This window comes from Nilaparvata lugens, chromosome 5 (assembly GCF_014356525.2).
Source record: "Nilaparvata lugens isolate BPH chromosome 5, ASM1435652v1, whole genome shotgun sequence".
In the NCBI taxonomy this organism is placed as follows: Eukaryota; Metazoa; Arthropoda; class Insecta; order Hemiptera; family Delphacidae; genus Nilaparvata; species Nilaparvata lugens.
The window spans coordinates 897,831-906,747 of record NC_052508.1 but is presented as its reverse complement, the minus strand read 5'-3'; positions in this window follow the sequence as shown (position 1 = coordinate 906,747).

The following is an 8,917-nucleotide window of genomic DNA, read 5'->3' as shown; positions in this document are numbered from 1 at the left end:
AGCCTCTTTATCTTCTCCGGTAGATGATTCCACAGTTTTCTGCCCACGTATGAAGGTTTCTCTTCGAAGATTGCAGTCCTGTGCCTTGGAGTACATAGTGTCTGCCTGCCGAGTGACGTATTTATGAACATCTGTGCCTCTTTGGAGATTTAGTCGGCTAACATGGGTGATGACTTCCATGATATTGTAGATGTTGGTCACCGTCATGATGCCGAGATGACGGAAGGCATCTCGACATGTCTCCTTTTTTGAGACTTGCCAGTGTATTAAATACTATTAAATACTATATTCGACTAAACAACGAGTGACCCAGAAGTGAACTTGCCAGAGTATTTAATACTATTAAATACTATATTCGACTAAACAACGAGTGACCCAAATGAAGCGATTTAAAATATGAAAAAAGAAGATGGGAATGCGAAATATATATAATATTTGGAACTCCATAACTTATCATTTAATTAACAGACATTTATGGGATTAGTAATTTTCTGGAAAACACTATTAATTGGCAATAATAAATTAGCAATATTGCACTAATAGTTTTAATTTTAGATGACTCTCTCCTGGATTATTGAAATCTGTGCTGGAGATTCCTCAGTGATTGCTGCATCATCTGAGAAAACCCCGTGAAAGTGAGCTCTGTTCGAAATTAACAGAATGCTCAAGTATAGACATTTAGAAGTGAACAACCATTTCATTTAAATCGTTTAAATAATTAAATAAACCATTTCATTTAAATAATTTGTTCATTGAAATCGACCCCATCAGTATTTACTCGTGAATTACCGGTAGTGTATTGTTAATGTATCAAGATTTGAGAAGATAATATAAGCATCTTATTAGTTTTTCTCTCAATGATTGTAATGTATGGCTTAATTTCTTTTATATAATTATAAAAATATCACAGTTTATTACATTCCAGTTCAATTATCTTGTTTCACCATCCATTCTAAGTAGAGCTCATAAGTATCGTAATCTTGCCATACAATTACCATACAATAATTGAAGTTGATTTCATTCAACTTTAGTGGCGCCATTTCACCAAACTGCTAGGGAAGGGTGGGGCAAAAACCAAGAGGTATTGGGGGGGGGGAGGGAATACCCCCAAAGGATAGAGGGACCTGGGTTTTTCCCCATAAACGTTACATTCGAAGATGTTATTATATGCTTCATTTTTTTCCAGTTTTATATAAATGTGGTTGAAGTATCAATACAGACATTATACATTATTACTTATTAAATTCAATCATGAAATATTTATTAGAAATTTAGGTCTACAGAGAGGCCCTAAAGTAGGAATACACTAAAACAGATTTCTTAAAAATCATGGAAAAAGATAATTTTTCTGTTACAATGACAATTCATTGGGGAAAATATTCTTATTGGAAAATAACTTTCAGTTAGAAAGCTAAAGATACATCAAGCTGTTCCCATAATTCTCAACAACTCTTTCATACATTTGATTGTCTGATTGTGCCCTTTCTATTGCTTTCACTGTGACATCTTGCAACTTATTAATTCTCACATTGAAATCTATTCAATAACTCACTTATTGTGCTCTGATCAATAAGTGTACCCATTCTGTATTCAAACTATACACAGAGAAAAATATATTCTTTATTACTCTGTACCCATACTTTCAAGGCAATTTTGCTACATTGTTTATACTGTAGAAGGAACTATACTACTGCTGTTAAAAAAAGTATTAAATTTTCATGAGACTCTAAGGATTCGTGTAGATAGACCCGCATTTTATTATTTATCTGATCCTTGAGGGGGCTTAGGACCCCCTTTTCACTGTCCCCCTTATGACTGATCAATTTCAAGGCCTCTGACATGACCTAACGACTGTTTCCAGGCAGCTGGAACTGGCAGTTTAACGTTTCCAACCGAAATACGGGAGTGGTATGAGAAACATATCTTGCCCGGGCCGGAATTTGTTATACATTTATAATAATAATTCATTGGATATTCTAATTCGTTATTATTATTATATTATATTATTATTATATTATTATTATTATTATTATTATTATTAGCAGTTGGTCCTCGGCTGCGAGTTTTAGGATTGGTGATACCGCCGTTGTGCAAGAGGCGGATGATGTAGAACTTGCACCAATTTAAAAGAATATATTCTAAGTTATTTATTTTGTTGTACAAGTTGTTTTAGGTAGTTATAATCTCTCAATTATTTTTCATCCCATATATATTATAATAAATTACTTTAAAAATGAATTGGTTGTTCACTATATTATACATTATTTTAAATATACAAGACCGTATGAAAATAGTCTCATGAGGGTAAATGCAACGTTGCCAAATAAGATTTGATCAACTTCGTCCGCAGCTGATTATAAGTAAGAATTAATATTGATATTTTCATAATACAGTACACCTGAAGAATTGGCAAAGTTTATGGTAAGGGTGAGGAGGTACTCAGCTCTTCCAACTAACATCGGATTAGTTTTATGCAGTCTACTATAACAGACGTTCCCATATGGATGTTACTATAGACGTATTTACCATCGTATTCCATTTCTGTTTGTTAGTTTGTTTGTCAGTATGTCTGATGGAATCGAAAACGGCTTTAACGATTTTGATTAAGTTTGAAACATAGTATATAGTTTGAAATATAGTGAGTTTGTGATACGAAAATCATCATTTTAATTAGGACTCATGTTTAGGATAACTCACTGAGGGAACTTAAAAATGATCAGGTAATAATATTCATCAGCCGAGTAGCAGCTGACTGAGAGAGTTTTCCGTCGTCAGTTGAATACAGTTGATCAAGAGAGTTTTTCATCGTCAGTTGAAAACAGCTGATCGAGAGAGTTTGCCATTGTCAGTTGAAAACGAGACAGATGTGTTGAGTCACCAAGTTTGTTGACGTCATGTTTTAAAGTTATTGCTTTCGAGAAAATAGTTGCAGAGAGCAGCCGAGTGTCAGCAACGCAACGCAAATTTGAATTTGTAACATAATGATTGCGGTAATCAGGTAAATGCTAAAGTAGTCAGTTTTAATACACCTGGGTAATTGAATTATAACAAATCATTTACTTCTAAATTTCCATCTCTATGCCTTTGTACTTTCAACTCTATCCTTTGATATTGTATATTCATAGACGTGTAGTAGATAGATAAGGGTGGGTGTCTACCATAAGTAAAATGAAATGTCTATTTCCGACTTCTGTGGTTGAATACTTGTAGCTAGTAGTTCTGTGAACAGTAGAGCTTGTACAGTAGTTATAAAGTTTATAAGATCTTATTGTTTAACAGATCTCATTGTTTAACAGATCTCATTGTCAATATGTCACCCCAATTAGCCCTTCGGACATCGGAAAAAAGAAACTGTTACCGTGACGAGAAATCGGTAAGTGTTGAAACGGCCAATGACTGATTGGCGTATTGACGATGACAATATTACCTGTTATGAATGAAACCGAGAGCAGTGCCAAGCTGTAATCATCAAAAGCTAATCTACAAACATGCAACATACATATACTGACAAAAGCAAATCCCGTCGTTGAAACGTAGAAAAATCAATCATCAAAATATTATCATGAAAAAATAACATTTTCCCGCTTTTTCGGGAAACGATAACTGTATATCTTCCAGTATTGAAAATGACATTCGAAATGAAAAACAATACTGAAAATTTTATTATATTCAAAATTCTCAATGTTCGAGTATATTAAACCCCCCAGTAGACTACATCAACACAGTAGAACCACTATAATTTGTAGCTTACGGGACCAAGCATTTAAATGTCTCTACGACATGGCTTTAGTCTGGTGAATCGGCTTGGTAGTTACAGTTGTCATTAGTTGTTAGACATTAGTGGTGCCTGCATATTGGTTTTTACGAATTTTGGAGGGTGACGAATTATATATCAAGCTCTGCAATATCGAGGCTGATAAAATAAATACGGAAAAATAATCATGGATACTGAATAATTAAATAATTAATTCATATATATGTATGATGGATATTAGAATATGTTAAATATTATTTGACATACTTGTAAAAGATTTCAGAGATCAATACAACCGTTCATGAGCGAGTTCTTCAACCAAGGGTGTCTCTAGTTATATTATTATATTTGAATCCATAGAACTTTAAAGTTCACTCCGTATGGGTGAATAATTCACAATCAGAATTCAAAATCCGTAAACTAATAATACCAATTACTATAACGTTAATGTATTGCTATCACAAGTTGTATTACTAATACATGTGGGTGGGCTATGTTGAAAACAAACAATACCTAGACAGGCAGACAGACATTAAGAAAGCGAGTTTGATGTAAGTTTCGTATATTAATCAGCTGAATTCAGCGGAGTTATCAGTTACTATGGCATACTAGTGTATTTATCGTTATAGGAATACTATTACAGTGTTTTTGATGGCAAAACTACGAATTATAGAGTTATCGAGGAGTTTCAGTGTACTCACTAATCTTGACTATTGAACTATTAAGTGAAGTTATTTTGTTTTGTGTCAAGAAATTTACTAATAGTTATATTATTCAAGCTCCAAATAACTGCAGAAAAGAGAGACAACTGCACAAAATAGGAATGATTTATATAACGAATTATACAGTTACAAGATAAGTCATCGCCTGATATTACTACGAAGAGGGATAGAAAAGAGTGATAGGTTTCAGAAATAAATTGTCAATGGTCTTGTTAAGAATAGCCTACATGTGGGGATCCATCAGAACAATAACCATTGTTTGAAAACCCAGACAGCTCTGCGTAGTACAGTCCGTCCAAGAAGTATACCTTTTGGAAGTGTCAGAGATTCGATGTGTCTGACTTTGTCGTGTCTGTACGAATGTAAAAATGTCCGGTTTTGGCGCCTAACGCACACGCCAATTCGAGACTCTTCCCCAGTCAGAAAACAGTCTTACCCTGTCGCTGGCGTACGGTGTCGATGGATGAGATAGTCGCTGTCCACTCCTGTCAGGTTCTGGGTGTGTCGGAGGACTAAGGTGGCGCGTTCCCGCAAGTCTACAAGAAAAGCGGCGTTTTTCACATTACAGACATGGTTTTTCACACTGAATTCAATCAAAATTGACTGCTAACCATACCACAAATGTTCTGTATAATTTACAAGCTATTCAAATAAATAGGAAAGTTTTCACTGCATATTCTGTGTCCTGCATTCAATATCTTGCTTATTTTATGGACACAACATGCACACTGATCCCAGTTAAACTGGTGAAAATGACTTTTTCAACTTTTCTTCAATTTTGATTGGATAAACATTATTCTATTACACTCAGAAGTCGACTGGATGTTCAAAAGTATACATTCAGTTACAATTACATGCATATTTGTTTGATTTTCCAACAGAAAAGTATCTTACTTGTGTACTGTACTAGTGTGTTTGGATTTTCTGAGATTTACATCATGGATTTTCGAGATAATAAAAAATTTCAATTTTTAATGATTTTCATGATGGTTAGCCTACATCATGGATTTTCTGAGATTTACATCATGGATTTTCGGAGAAATAAAAATTTCAATTTTTCATGATTTTCATGATGGTTAGCCTACACCATGGATTTTCTGATATTTACATCATGGATTTTCGAGAAAATGAAAAATTTAAATTTTTCATGATTTTCATGGAAAATCCATGATGTAGGCTACCATCATGAAAATCATGAAAAATTGAAATTTTTTATTTTCTCGAAAATCCATTATGTAAATCTCAGAAAATCCATGATGTAGGCTAACCATCATGAAAATAATGAAAAATTGAAATTTTTTATTTTCTCGAAAATCCATGATGTAAATCTCAAAAAAACCATGATGTAGGCCAACCATCATGAAAATCATGAAAAATTGAATTTTTTATTTTCTCGAAAATCCATAATGTGAATCTCAGAAAATCCATGATGTAGGCTAAACATCATGAAAATCATGAAAAATTGGAATTTTTTATTTTCTCGAGAATCCATGATGTAACACCATCATGAAAATCATGAAAAATTGAATTTTTTATTTTCTCGAAAATCCATGATGTACATTTCAGAAAATCCATGATGTAGGATAACCATCATGAAAATCATGAAAAATTGAAATTTTTTATTTTCTCGAAAAACCAATTGTAATCTCAGAAAATCCATGATGTAGGCTACCATCATGAGAATCATGAAAAATTGAATTGTTTTTATTTTCTCGAAAATCCATGATGTAAATCTCAGAAAATCCATGATGTAGGCTAACCATCATGGAAATCTGGAAATTGAAATTTTTATTTTCTCGAAAATCCATGATGTAAATCTCCAGGAAATCCATGATGTAGGCTACCATCATGAAATCATGAAAAATTGAAATTTTATATTTTTTCCTCGAGAATCCATGATGTAACACCATCATGAAAATCATGAAAAATTGAAATTTTTTTTCTCTCTCGAAAATCCATGATGTAACACCATAAGCCTAATCATGGATTTTTTGAGATTTACATCATGGATTTTCGAGAAAATAAAAAATTTCAATTTTTCATGATTTTCATGATAATGTTACATCATGGATTTTCGAGAAAAAAAAAATTTCAATTTTTGATGATTTTCATGATGGTTAGCCTACATCATGGATTTTCTGAGATTTACATCATGGATTTTCGAGAAAAAAAAAATTTCAATTTTTCATGATTTTCATGATGGTTAGCCTACATAATGGATTTTCTGAGATTTACATCATGGATTTCCGAGAAAATAAAAATTTCATCAATTTTTAATGATCATCATGATGGTCAGCCTACATCATGGTTTTTCTGAGATTTACATCATGGATTTTCGAGAATATAAAAAATTTCAATTTTTCATGATTTCCATGATGGTTAGCCTACATCATGAATTTTCTGAGATTTACATCATGGATTTTCGAGAAAATAAAAATTTCAATTTTTCATGTTTTTCATGATGGTTAGCCTACATCATGGATTTTCTGAGATTTATATAATAGATTTTCGAGAAAATAAAAAATTTCAATTTTTCATGATTTTCATGATGGTTACCTACATAATGGATTTTCTGAGATTTACATCATGGATTTCCGAGAAAATAAAAATTTTTCAATTTTTAATGATCTTCATGATGGTTTCCTACATCATGGTTTTTCTGAGATTTACATCATGGATTTACGAGAATATAAAAATTTCAATTTTCCATGATTTTCATGATGGTTAGCCTACATCATAGATTTTCTGAGATTTACATCATGGATTTTCGAGAAAATAAAATTTTCAATTTTTCATGTTTTTCATGATGGTTAGCCTACATCATGGATTTTCTGAGATTTATATCATGATTTTCGAGAAAATAAAAAATTTCAATTTTTCATGATTTTCATGATGGTTACCTACATAATGGATTTTCTGAGATTTACATCATGGATTTCCGAGAAAATAAAAATTTTTCAATTTTAATGATCTTCATGATGGTTTCCTACATCATGGTTTTTCTGAGATTTACATCATGGATTTACGAGAATATAAAAATTTCAATTTTCCATGATTTTCATGATGGTTAGCCTACATCATAGATTTTCTGAGATTTACATCATGGATTTTCGAGAAAATAAAAATTTCAATTTTTCATGTTTTTCATGATGGTTAGCCTACATCATGGATTTTCTGAGATTTATATCATAGATTTTCGAGAAAATAAAAATTTCAATTTTTCATGATTTTCATGATGGTTAGCAGTAGTGGGGTTTTGAGAGAGCTGCCTACCAATAGAAATCGAGGGGTGTGCCTCCCCCTCCACCCCCCCAGCCACAGTCGGCCATTTTGGCCCCGCCCCCAGCCAATAGGAATCAAGGGGCGTGGCCACGCCCCCCTCCACCCCCCCTGCCCTAGTCAGCCATTCTCCCCCCACCCCCCCTGCCCTAGTCAGCCATTTTGCTCCACCCCCCCAGCCCCAGTCGGCCATTTTGTCCCCGCCCCCAGCCAATAGGAAGCAAGGGGCGTGTTCAAAATGGCGTCGTGCCACCACCACCACCCCAACCAATAGGAAGAGGCCATTGTAGCAGGTGTCCATCTCCCCTACCCAGCATGGGTGTGTTCAAAATGGCGTCCCCCTTCCCTAGTGCCCCCACCACCCCAACCAATAGGATTAGCAGGTGTCCCCACCGGCAGCGGCGGCCATCTTTGTTGTAGCAGGTGTAACTGACTGCCCAGTAACACCTGCTTAATTTGCATATTAAAATATCCCCACATTTAAAATCTTAAAATCTCTCAAACTCTCAAACTACACTACTAGCGCTCAACTCTCAAACTACACTACTAGCGTTTGGTACAAATTAAACTATGTTCCTTGTTTTCCTCCACCACAGGAGAATGAAAAAAATTACATTTCTATATTTGTTCACGTATGAGATGTCATTTTCCCCACACTATGCTGTAAAAGGAATGGTGGCCGTTTTTTTAATGTGCTTTCCCCATATTGAGAAAACTCAATTGAATGTTGCTATAATAGGATGTAGAATAGATAGGCTTATCTATTCTACAATACTATAGTTATTCATTACAAAGTGTTAATCAACATTAGGCCTATTGCACAACAATATGTTCCTTTTTTCCTCCACCACAGGAAGAATGAAAAAAATTACATTTCATATTTGTTCACGTATGAGATGTCATTTTCCCCACACTATGCTGTAAAAGGATGGTGGCGCTTTTTTTAATGTGCTTTCCCCATATTGAGAAAACTCTAATTGAATGTTGCTATAATAGGTTGGAATAGATCGGGCTAATCTACATACTACTAAGGTTATTCATTACAAAGTGTTAATCAACATTATGCCTATTGCACAATATATGTTCCTTTTTTTCCACCACCACAGGAAATGAAAAAAATTACATTTCATGAGAATTGTATTTTTCCCACACTATGCTGTAA